Raw genomic sequence first — 14053 nt, forward strand, 5'->3', positions numbered from 1 at the left:
GGAAATGCAAAAGTTCAAGTTTTCAGATCATTCATCTGCAAAAAGAACATATAGTATTAGTTTATTGATAAGTTCACTTTCAGCCCTAAAATTCTGTGATTAGCTTATTCTTAATTGGTGTTTTATATAACAAACTTAGTAAAATTGTGGCCACAATCCTTCTTTGCCATTTTGAAATTTTTTTAAATTCAGTTTTCCTTTATGACATGCTGAACACATTTTTAAAACATTGGAAACTGCCATAACGTGACTGACTTGACTTCATTTTTTTTGGTCAATGAAATGCCAATTGTAGAATATAATGAGTAGAACTTGTATGTGAAGGTACAAATGAAACCCCCATCTTTTATTTCACAGTCAAGAACCTGCTAGTGAAAAATCTATTCCAATTAAATCCTTCCAATTTAAGATTTATGATGAAAAGATAGGAAATGGTCAAAAGTTGTTAAGTGCTTCAGAAGCTTTGCTAGCATAAAAAAAAACACATGTAATTCTCAATTAGGAGATCCCTGAACATATCCATTTAAATATAGGGTCTGGGAAGAATTATTCTTGCATGTTGTATCTCAGAAAAGCCTGAAGCAGTCTTTAAAGGACCATGTTGGAACATTAGAATAAATGGAGGAATATTTCATAATTATATAATAATGCTCCTTATGCAAAAATAATTATTTTTAACTGTTTTGAGATATATTATGATGCATCTGTCAAGTAAGGCTAAGATATTTACCTCAATGCAAGCAACAAAGTGATATAAACATAGTTAATAAATAATATATAAAAATAATTTTCTATGTATAGTTGTAATAAAAGATCCTTGATGAACTTATAAAATTATTGATATTTAATATGATTATAAAATAATGTATTTTCACATATCAATATTATGTATGCATTTATGTATATGCCTGTATGTTTCTATGCAAATCATATAATCTATATGTTTAGAATTCCTTTTAGTGTTGATAATGTGGCCATAGTATATAGACAAATAGCCTTCTTGAAAATAGGAAGACTTGAGTTAATGATCCCTCTTGACTTCTACAGACTGAATCATCCTGGGCAATTTGCTTAGTTGTTCCAGTTAACAAACACTGCTTTAGGGGTGGCCAGGTGGCTCAGTGAGTAAGAGCACCGGTTCCAGTGTCGGGATGACCTGGAGATCGAATCCCGGGCTCAGACACTCAGCACCACACCCAGAAATAACTGGCCGTGTAACCTTGAGCAAGTTACTTAACCCTGATTGCTTAAAAAAAAAAGCACTGCTTTAGAATAGGCAAAAAAGGAAACAGTTTAAGTTGCAGGAAAATTTGTGTGTGTTCTTTGTGTAAGGAGTCTTCTCACCACGGAATTATTTACATCAGCAAAATCATAGTCCCACTACCTATCTATGCTATCCTTGGCTATGTGCCTATGCATCCATCTGTAATTCTGTGTCTCTGTGTGTACCACTTATATTTGCATAAGAATATTAACATAGTGGATGTTGCATGTATGCACATAATCGTACCTCAAGATATTGAATATGAATTACAAGGATTTAAAGTTAAAAGAGAGCTTGGAGGTGAAAAGCCAAGCACAGGGAACTTTCCAGAGGACTGCTGCTGTGAATGGCTTCAAGGTTCTGATGACACATCATAGTGAACTCTATTTATTCAGCGGTAAATTAAGCAAAACATTCACAGAAATAGAAGTACAGCATTCACAATGATATGACATAACAACTTATCACTAAAATGTCCACATGGTTTTCAGCAAAGTGGCCACATAGTTTTAAACAAAGTACATTAATTTGGTCACTCAATCATTTAGTATGTCCTTAATTCAATCACAAAGTACAAAGGTTAAAGTTCTCCACCCCTAGGTCACATTGTCTTAATCTCTTCAATTAAAACTAATTCTTTCTTCTTAATTGGAGAAGTCTTTAACTCAATCATTTAAATGTAAAGGTCAAAAATCATGATCTTCTCGGTTTTCATTAAATACCCAAGAACAGGTGTTTTCATCTTGATTTGAAGCAGGTTCTCAGCTTCCATGGTTTCTCTTCCATGGTCCCAGGTCCTCCAGGAATGTCTATTCCACCTCAGATCCTTCACAGTTTCTGTTCCTGGGAAGACAAAGCTTAACAAAACCATAATAACATTCACAGACATTGCCAGCATCCTCATCAAGTCACTTTCTGCCTGGGAAATCAACATAGACCCAACAACAAGGTCTGAGGAATAAACACAAATCATCAGTATGGTTCCAGGACCTCTGAAAATGTCAGCAACACCCTCCTCCAGGATTTCTGCAAATATGCAACAAGAAAATCCTCTTTCAGGGCTTCTGAACCAGCAATGATGTTCCAGGGCTTCTGTAACAACAGCACATTCTTCTATAGGCAGATGATTCTGACAAAGTAATATCAAAACAGACAGACAAAGCACTGGCACCACAATCATGCTTCCTCCCACTTCTCCTATCTTCTCATTTCTCAGTTCTTCTCAATTCTCTTCTCAGTTCTTCTCAGCTCTCAGAAATTCTCAGTAGCTCTGGCTGGCTCGCAGAAGTTTTCAGAAGCTCTCAGAAGAAATGCTCAGTTCTCAGTTCTCTTCTTTCTCTCCAGCAGTAGTTGCTCAGCCTCCAGATGTTCACTCCCAGCAGTTCTGGCCTCTCTTATCCTGGGAATTTGCTTATAAATAGTATTAGTTCCTCCCTGTTCTGCCCCTTCCTATTACATCAACAACTTCATCCCACTGTGGGATTCACAAGTTTTGGATCTTAATACTTGACACAATCATGAACTTGAAACAAGATGTTAACTACTTCTTTGCTTGCCATTACATTCCACCCCTCCAGGATGTTTGGTTTTACAACCTCAATCTAAATGGCCATGGAACAAATAGAGGTAATGTACTTTGTAATCCTGCCAACTGTGCCAAAAATATAAAGCCAAGCACAGGCAGATTTCCAGAAGATTGCTGCTGTGAACAGCTTCAAGGTTCTGATTACATGTATAATGAACTATATTTATTCATCAGTAAATTAAGGCAAAACATTCACAAAAATCAAAGTACAGCATTCACAATGTTATGACATAACAACTTATCACTAAAATCGCTGCATAGTTTTCACAAAAGCAGGTACATAGTTTTGAGCAAAAGATACATTCATTTAGTAACTCAATCATTTAGTAACAAGTCCTTAATTCAATCTTCCTTAAGGAGGCGTGTCTCCTTAATGGACACAAACTATAAAGGTCAATGTTCTCCACCCCTAAGTCACAGGAAATCATAATCTTCTCATTCAGCATCAGGTACCGAAGAGGAGATCTTTTCATCTTGAATCGAGCCTGACTCTCAGCTTCCATGGCTCCTCTTCCATGGTCCCAGCTCCTACCCCAATCTACATGACTGTCACCTGCATTCAAATGCAGGAAGCTTCCAATTCCTTCTCCAGCTACTTGTTTCAATCTGCATTCAGACTCTACATTTCTTTCTCTGGATGTGGGTACCTCTTTTGATAATGAGTCTTTTGGAGTTACGTTATAATCTTACATTGCTGAGAGGAGCCCAGTCTATTGAAGTTAATCATCACACATACATTGTGTCTGTCATTGTGTAGAGATTTCTCCTGGTTCTTCTCTTCTTGCTCAGCACCAGTTTATATAAGTCTCTCCAGGTTACTGTGAAGTCTGTCTGCTCCTCATTTCTTATAGCACAGTAGTATTCCATTATATTTATATACCACAACTTGTTCAGCCATTCCCTAATTGATGGGTATGCCATTGATTTCCAATTCTTTGCCACCACAAAAAGGATGTTATATATATATATATATATATATATTTATACATATGGTTCCTCATCCTACTTCTCTCATCTCTTGCAGATACAACCCTATAAGTGGTATTGCTAGGTCCATATCTATAGCGCTTTGGGCCTAGTTTCAGATTGCTCTCCAGAATGGCTGGATCAGTTCACAAATCCACCAATAATGCATTTGTGTTCCAATTTTTCCACATCCTGTACAGCATTTATCATTTTCCTGTTTTGCCATCTTAGCCAATCTGGCTGGTGAGATGTGGTACCTAAGAGTTGTTTTGATTTGCATTTCTCTAATCACGAGTGATTGAGAACATTTTTCATATGCTTATAGATATCTTTAATTTCAACTTCTGAGAACTGCTTGTTCATATCCTTTGACCATTTATGAATTGGGGAGTGGCTTGTATTCTTATAAATTTGACTCAATTCTCTGTATATTTTAGAAATGAAGCCTTCATCACAGACATTGGTTGCATAAATCCAAAGATTCTTTTTGCTCTATTACTTTGTAGTTTCATTTCTCTTTACATAAACAAATGGATTCTCAGAATTGGATATAATTTGAAAGATATAGCCCGACTCCTTCATTTTTAAGATGAGGAACCTAGAGAGGTTATATTACTTGCTAAAGGTTTCCAAACTACTTAATGCTGGATTCTGGAATAGAACTCAATTTTTCTGACTCTTGGTCAGGTTCTTCATGACAAAACATCAAAGAGAAAATGTTAGGGAAAATAAACAGACTAATCTAAATAGCATTGAGAAACCTCTATAAATATATCTCTCACTTCCTTTCCCTCCTTAACATTTTCATTAGCATGAGGAAAAAAGTAGACATGAAGAAATTTCCAGCTTATCCTTTCATGAAAATATGAGATATTAGGTAGATAAGACTTTTTCCCATTATTTGCACAAAGTTAATATACATGCAATAACATTTAAATAAACCCTTCAACTTATGATTTATATATTTTTTCAACTTCTCCACTATTGCAACGAATGATTGCTGTTAATATTTGAAAATATTAAATCTCATTCCCAGAAATATTTTTGTTTTGTTTAATGAAAATTAAACAAATTCATGCAACTTTGTATTTTGGGTCTGTAACCTATAATGTAATAGATATTTAAATATATATACATACACACACACTTACCCACACATACATGTGTGCATGCATGTGCATGTATATATGTGTATATCTACACATATGCACACATTGGAAACAGATAATTTGGACCAGATGATGTTAAATGCACATATTACTTCCAAATAATGTTAATTAACAAAGTGAAATATATGTAAAGGAATATTAACATACATATATGTATGTACATATGTGTGTGTGTGTGTGTGTGTGTGTGTGTGTGTATGGAGCAGTGCTATATGGTGAACAGACACAAAATATTGAGCCAGAAAGATCTGGCAATGTGACTTAGGTAGTATATTTAGAAAGTGGTGGAGCCTAAATTCTTCATGTCTAGTCCAGTTATCAATTTACTATTCCATATTATAATTCCTTCAAACTGTTGTTGCAGTTGTCTACTATTTCATTTGTGCTCCACCTTTTTTTTTCTAGATGATTGTAGTAGATGGTCTTTATTTCTCTACTTTACCATATACTTAAAAGTAAGGCACCTTAATATATTTTATTAATTGGCTAACAATTTGTGAGTCTTACTAGGACCCTTACCTGTTCCAATTCCCTCTTCTGTACAACAGGGATAATAAGAACCTTTACTTCCCTAGATTGTTATGGGGATGAAATGAGAGAACATTTTAAAGTGCTTTGAAAATATTAAAACACTACATAAATACTACAACTATAGGTAATATTAGTAGTAATGGAAGTAGCAGCATCGACAGTAATTATGGCATTGTAGCAGCAGCAGCAACAGCAGTAGTAGCAGTAAGTTCTTCATTCTCTATTCCTTGAAATCATATTTGACTATTGTTTTGCTCTACATATTCTTCAACAGAGGATTCAATTTGTGGAATTCTTCCTAGGTCTTATATTTATTAGTTATCCACACCAGTCTACTAAATCTGACAAAAAAGAATCTAGAATGACCTCCTGCTTATGAAGTCATATTAAATCCTAGTGATTTTTATCAGCCATTCTAAATGTTCATAAATTATTATTTTATTAAAATATATTAGAATATGACTAGGAATTTAAATCAATTGGATAAAATTTGACTCTCACAATTGTAGAAATTTTCTTATTTTTTACCTTTTTACATATTTTTATAGCTTTTTCTTTTTTCATTTTTTGGAGGGAAAAGGCAAGCAAGTTGAGATTAAGTGACTTGCCCAAGGTGACACAGCCAGTTAAGTATCAATTGTCTAAAATCAGATTTAGACTCAGATCCTCCTGACTCCAAGACAAGTATTCTATTCACTGTGCCACCTAGCTGCCCCCAAACTTTCCTATTTTTAATCATCACTGAGAAGAACTGAGATATTACACTATTTTCCCAGGGTTCTGGAATGTAATATTATTTACTTGAAGGATAGCTAGATAATTTATTAACAACACATTACATATTTAATGCTTTAAGTTTTTATTAATACCTTTGATTCTGTTTAATAATCCAGTGATTTTTCAGAAGATTTTGTATTGATTTGGAAGTAATTACTTGGGTCATTTTGTCCATCCCAACCCATACTAGAAAAAGAATCCCTACTGTATATTATATTAGAAGCAACCAGTGAAAAGGCACCCCTTCCCTCCTTAGGCAACCCATTTAACCTATGGATTTTCTAATTTTCAGGGACTTTACATGTTATTGGGTCAAAATTTGTTATGTTGCAACTACCACTCATTATGGGATCATAGTTTTAAAATCAGAAATTAATTTATAGGCCAAATCCTTACCTTGATACATGCTCACACACACACGTGTGTGTGTGTGTGTGTGTGTGTGTGTGTGGTATATATGTATAAACTGAGGAACAGAATGGTTCTGACTTGCCTAGTGTAACACAACTAGTAAATATTTAAGACAAGAATTGGATGCAGAATTATAAAATACAGTGGTTTGTAAATAAAAGGGTTCCCAGGATTTTAAGCAGACCACATAACTTTCAGATGGATAAACCTAACAATGCCCCATCCCCTTCTTTATTTGCTCTTTATTTCCAAGTTTTTTTTTTTTTTTTATTGAGCTATCAATGAGGTCTGTAGCTGTTGATTTAGACTAATCGCTACCACTCCAACTAGGAAGTTTTCTGGTCTATGTGCCCTGTCTTCTAAAGAATTGTGTCTAGTTCATTAAAAAAATACTAATAGGGGGCAGCTAGGTGGTGCAGTGAGTAAAGCACCAGCCCCAGATTCAGGAGGACCCGAGTTCGTTTCTGGCCTCAGACACTTAACACACACACACATACACACACAGCCGTGTAACCTTGGGTAAGTTACTTAACCCCAATTGCTCTCCAAAAAGAAAAAAAAATAATATGCTTGTTAGATAAAACTCTTACAAAATCATGTCAGCATAGGACAAAGATAACTGTTTGAAAAGTGGAAAATTCAGCCATGCAAATTGTTATCTTTACCAGACAGTCAACTGATACCATAAATACACTTGTTATATCAATTTCAACCTTACAAAAGCAATACATTTCCATCAGACCACTGATAGGTACTGGGATGAAATGGAAAAGAACATTTAGTTTGAAGTCAGAAAATCTGGCTTTTAAATTTAGATCTACCATGTAATTGATGCAATTTACTTAACTTTGAACCCAAGTTGTCTCATACATAAAAAGAAGATAATAATAGTTTTGATTACTTCCTTGACTCATTGCACAGATCAGAAGAGGTAATAAATGTGAAAATACTTTTTAAATTCTAAAGTGTTGTAAAATACAAGTAATAATATCTTAAATGTTATATATATATACATGTTATATATGTGTGTATTGTGCATATGCATATGTATGCATATCCTTTCAGAAATTGGAGATGGCAAGGGCTGTCTAGTTATCTTCTAGGCTTCCTTCTAATTCTAACATTCTGGGAATACTCTATATAAAATGTAGTATGTACAAGGTATGATGTTGATACTATAGTTCTGACAGAAGAAAAGAGAAATATCAGTTCAATGTAATTATATATGTATGATTAATTGGAAAAATTTAAAAGGGAGAAAAATGTGGAAAATGAATCACACAGTATTAATAAGCATTCATTAAGCTTGCATGCTTCTTTTCACATTAACTAAAATGACATGATTAAGTTGGTCATGATATTTCTATCAACAGAGAAACAGACAGTTCCATTTCTAATGAGATTCTAATGCATCTGCTTTTATGATTGTCTTTCTAATTTAAAGATGGACTTTTAGTTCACATTCCATTGAGTTATGAAGCCAATTCCACAAACATTCGTCTGGATTAGCTTTTGTTAATATCCATTGAAATGATAGGCTGTCTGGATGAATTGTAAATGGTTTCTCTATTAAAGAGAGAGTGTCTTTGGGGTTTTCACTATTGACAAATGACTCGGTTCTTTGGTATAACATTTAGCCTCTCAGTAATTTAATTTCCTGCCTTGAAATATCCCAGGTCAATTTTTTTTTACCCACTCCCCAACAGTTCTCCATCCCAGGACCTCATTTAAAATGTCACATAAATTGGAAAATGGATGCTGTAATGAAGTCTCTAGAAATTGTTAAAATTTTAAAACTCTCAATTCCATGAAAACCTCTAAACAATACATTTGAAAACATTTACACAATATTGTTATTTATGCAAATTAGTAACTGATTTACCCACTAGTGGTGATTTGAGACTTAAGCCAGATTAGCAAGGAATAAATTTTTCTTATTTAAATGCTGATTTAAAACATTAAAACACGACCGTTAGTTGAATCTAATTCTTGATTGTAAAAATTATCATGGAATATCGATAACTTTAAAATTCTCATTCCCTAGAGGATAAGGATGAATTCCACAAGTTTGTACAGATTCAGCTAATCTTTTTTTTTTAATATTGAAATAAGGCTGTAACTATAAATACCTATATTTTTGCTATTTGAATGTTGTCATCTTCCAAAGGGTGGCAGGGTGTTTTGCCCCCAAGACTACATCTAGGTAGAAAAGACCTTATAATGTCATGCAAAGGATATGTTTCCTTTGATAATCTATCACATCAAAAGGATAATTTTGGAAAGTTTCCATTTCTGGGATCTGTAAAGCCATTCTAAATTGGTGAGTAGGCAGGATTCTAATTGATTATTCATTCAAATTTCCTTCATTCTATATGCTTGTATTGAGTGGTCAATATAGTGTCATGGAGTGACAGATTTTCAGTCAAAACATATCAGTTTGAATCCAAATTCTATCACTTAGTACATATTTAATCTAAAATAAGCCATTTAACTTCCCTTGGCCTCAGCATCCTTATCTGTGGAAAAAAAAAAAGTTCATGTGTTGGTGTTGGGGTTGGGGAGGGGAGAAAAACTGAGCCAGACACTGAACTGATTGAGTAAAGAAAGATAAATCCTGGAAGTCTGTAGAACACTGCTACCAGAATTTAATCAGATGGTAGTTATGGACTGAGTGAACTTCAAAGAAGAATAGATCTCTCTGTGATTATGATAGACTTGGGAGTAGCAATGAGTGAGTGAGGGCTAAAACACAGTGATGTGTTTACATCAGGAAGGAAATACGTCCCAGAGAGACTAAGAAGATAAAAGGTGTATGTATGAAAAGAAAAGCAAGATTAAGCCTGGTTTATTAATTATGACACAATGGAAGGGCAAGGAGCTAAAGTGGGGCATTGGGTGGAAGGTAGATTGAGGAGAATTGAAATAAGTGGAGAATAAGTACAGAAAAGAGAATCATGTTTGAATAATGACAGTAGGGATTCTGAATTACAGGTTACCTGGATTAGACTAGGTAAATGTTAATCAATGAGGAGCTGCTGCACTTATGTTACCAATATTTTTACGAGTTTGGCCTTAGTGAGGCATCATTTATGGGTGTTAGGTAACTTATACAAGAAGAGTAGTGTAGAGACCCCACCTTAGAAATCACTATTCAAACCTCCTGATTTTCAAAATGTAGAATAGTTTGTATAATTCTTTATTGTTCCTTTAATTACAATTATATAATATTCTCTGAAGAAAAAAATATTTATGGTAAAAGTCGACCTAGAAGATCTTTTTTCATTTAATGGCTTCAAAGGGACCTGGCTTAAAGTCAAAGTATTAATTCTTTTACTGATTCTCAACTATTACTTCAGAGCTCCTATAAAACATATAATTCCATGCATATATCTATATGCATAAGTAAAGATAATAATAATTTTTGTAGGCTCAAATGTCTCATTAATCTTGCAAAGAATATACATATATGCATACATGATATGTAATACACATGTATCGATAATATTGCATACTTGGTATTATATGTATATATAGAAACCTAGGTAATGTCAAAATTATATACATTAGATATACATATGTGTATAAATATTGAAATATATAATGCTATATATACATGTTACATGCATGTATGCATATTGTTTCTGAGTTTTGTGAGATGCTCTATTCAGTTTTTGATACATAAAGTTAAAATTCTGGATAAAGTATGTTCATTAAGGATTTTTTTAATGTTTCACTTATAAATTGGATTAATACTGTATGACAGAAATATTATTAAATTTCTTCTTTTATTTGTAGTATATGGACCATAGATATATCCTTAACATTATCCTCATTAAAAGACTTCAATATTAGATACAGAAAAAAGTGAAATCACAAGTCCATTCTTACAGTCAAGAATTAATCATCTTTAAGAACTATGGCATGACTAATATTAATCAGCAATGAGCAGACATTTTACCTTGCCATCAGTTGTTGTAGCAGATAGATCTTTCAGAGTAGAATTTTGAATATTAAAATTTATATTTACACATATCCTAATAATAATCATCTTTTTTCTTACCTTGTTTAGAGTCAAACACCACTTACTTTCGTTTCAGATCAAATACAGCACTGAGTTTTCAGATTACTTTAATTTCAATGGCCCTCAATGTTTCATTGTTCATCAGTTCAAGGTTTTTTCCAAGTAACTTCCATGCTCCTTAAATCATATTGATCAGGATATTAATTTGCTTTTATAATGCTCCCTATTAACTGAAATTTAAAATCTCTTGCTGTTTTTTCTTTCTTGCATAACAGAAACCAGAGGAGAAAGAGAAAAAAAACTTCATAGAACACAGGGCCCCCTCACCTTTTTTATTCTTCCAGCTCCAATTTTCCTTTCCCATATTCCTCTGCATTTTTTGTCTTTTTTTTGGAAGGATTCCCTCTAATTTGGCTCCCCCTTGCACAAGTATGTATTTATAAGTATGTTCACATTATGGTCAGAAGAAGTGATAATAAGGAAACTGTAGCAGCAAGCAGAAATTACAAGACAGAGAAACATTATGAGCAGACAGACCTCCAACTGTCCAACCATTACATCTATATCTAGTCAGTCACCAGAGAGAGAAAAATCAACATCTGGGTTTTTCAAAGCCAGAGGGCTATCAATGGCTGCCCAGAATCTCGTCTGGTTAAATCACACAACACTTCTCAAAGTGAGCCCCAAAACAACACCTCACATCAAGGATTATATAGCCTTCTGGATCAGAAAATGCAATGACCTCTTGACCCACTGCCCAATCACAAAGTATCTCTTGAAAAACAAGCCTCCCACCACAGGCTCCAGGTGCTCTTATGGCTATCAAAGGGCCTTGTGGCAGGGAAGATCTTAAACATTTACATTACCATTGCATTAAAATGCTCAATGTTTCTCTGAAGGAATTTGGTATTGATAGAAAGACATGGGAGATGCTGGTGCAGGGTCATCCAGCATATTATGCCTGCATTAAAGAAGGGCCTGTGCTCTACGAACAAATCAAAATTGTCGTATCTCAAAAGAAACATGAAATGAGCAAATTTAGAGATATTTTCTTTTCAAAAAGTCACACAGACTATTTGTGCCCAACCAAGCTTTTATAAGTATGATCAGTCACAGATGGAAACACTATTTTGACACTGACATTCTGATGTTATTTTGGTCCCCTTCAACTGCAAAGATAACATTTAATTTTTTATAAAAACATTATTTTATTTGATTTTCATATCTATCTATCTATCTATCTATCTATCTATCTATCTATCTATCTATCTATCTATCTATCTATCTATCTATGTGTCTGTCTGTCTGTCTTCTTTAACCACTTGTAACCAGAAGTGGCTAAATAGTGTGGAAATGCAAGATATCTCAATAAATAAGGTAAAATTATGAAACCAGGAAAAGATACTTGTGGAAAGTTTATGATCCTTAATTATCCTTGTATGAAGGTTATTGTTTCTCCTGTGGATCTACCATGGATTTCATAACCTAGGAAATGAGTCCTATCTGTGTATGTTTTCAGAAAAGTAGAATTCTAAATCAGAGAACGAATCCTCCTTAGAACATAGGATAAAACATAAGATGGTTACACAGATCACAAAGCATCTTGCAATGACAGTGTCATGTACCTGAGAAATGTCATTGTGAAGCATCATCTCCCAGTAATACTAAGTCCAATATCAAGCCAGGGAAGCATTAATTGATATAATTATTTAGAAGAGACATTTTTAAAGAAAGTTCAATAAAAAAGGCTCTTGAGCACAGTTTAAGATATATTTCCTTATGTTTAATGGGAAATGCTGAATCTTCTGTGTATCATAATTCGGTGAACTGGAAAAGTATTTCTACAGAGAAGAGTATCAAATAAAGTTAAAATATTTAAAATATTTTTTTGGTACATCCATATTCATGGAATAGTAGTGACTTTAAATGAAACAAACTAGTGAAGTTAGTAGGCATACATCATACAAATAAGTGAACTTAGAACATATTATGAGCTTGTTAAACCTGCCTATATGCCAAGAAATCACAATGATATTTGATCTGTAGAACAAAAAAATGATTAAGGTATACATAGGATTTCTTGTGAAAAAGTAACATTGGGCTTATTCATTTATTGAATGGAAAACATTAGTAACTTGAAATCAAGTTTTGACTATCAAATATTTTTGAAATTACAATTAATACAATAAACAGCACAAAAAGAGGTCAGGAAAAAGAAATGAATATTTGGATTGTGCCTACATTGTTTTAGGTACATTTCTACATTTTTTTCATAAATATCTCATTAGATCCTCACAAAATACTATAAGGTAGCTGCTGTTAATTATTCCAATTTTACAGTTGAAGAAACTGGGACAAACAGAGTTTAAGTGACTTGCCTAGGGTCATGGAGCTAATAAATGTTTGAGTTCATATTTGAACTCAAGTCTTCCTGACTTCATCTGTATGCTTCTACAAGAAAACTATATATGTATGTCCACTCTTCCCACTGGTGCTCTGATTATTTCTGAGGAGTGTGCCTCAAGGTAATATGGTTAAAGTTTTATTGTATTTTACTAAATTTCCATTTTAGTAAGTGCCCATACTTTTAACTAATGTTTCAGTTGAACTATGTTCACATATAACATGTCACATAGACGTATGCCTATATGAACTAATGGTGTTTATTATCTTACTTTTAAAGAAAATCCCACCCGTTGGGGACCATGAGCTATGCATTGGGAGCATAGGACAATCAAATAGCTTTAACTTAAAACCCCGTCCCCTATGGAAAGTCAAAGTAGGAGAGAAAGCCCATAAATACTGCTGCATATATGAATTGGGAAGATAGAATTTTGTTATTATAAACTAGAACTCCAGATTAAAATGGCTTTATTAAAATGACAAATGACTTCACTAAAAGTATTATTTCCTCTCTCATTTTTATTAATTCTAGCTATTTTATAGAGTGTTGCAAGGAGAACATTTTGGCAACATCTAATCACCTTTATATGCCACGGTAGTGATAGTAGTAGTAAGAGCAGCAGCAGCAGCAATCACAGGAGAGGCATAAATTGGTGCTATGCATCAATGGTTGGTTATCCTTTGTTCTTCTTTGATGCCTTTGAACTAGGTGGGTGGTAAGAGTAGTAGTAGCAGCTTCAGGAGGTCTCAAATTAGGCTACCTGGAAATTGGTCAGAAAGATGTTATAAGGGAGCTCCTGTGATGGCACTTGTTGAAGGATTTGAAGCTGTTTGGCTACTCCGTTGCCTATATTCACTTCTGGGTCATAGTTCAATAACAGAAAGGAGCACTTTTGGTCAAGAGGGAGCAGGGCTCCTTAGAACTT

General features: G+C 33.9%; 1 pseudogene; it reads right to left on the reverse strand.

The window, feature by feature from the left end:
* The window catches only part of LOC138170220 (occludin-like), a 39378-nt pseudogene that overhangs the window by 24824 nt on the left and 501 nt on the right, over positions 1 to 14053 (reverse strand).

Source organism: Petaurus breviceps, unplaced genomic scaffold (genome assembly GCF_028583685.1).
Source record: "Petaurus breviceps papuanus isolate PSGF00001 unplaced genomic scaffold, PetGlider_PUasm1.0 38, whole genome shotgun sequence".
Taxonomy (NCBI): Eukaryota; Metazoa; Chordata; class Mammalia; order Diprotodontia; family Petauridae; genus Petaurus; species Petaurus breviceps.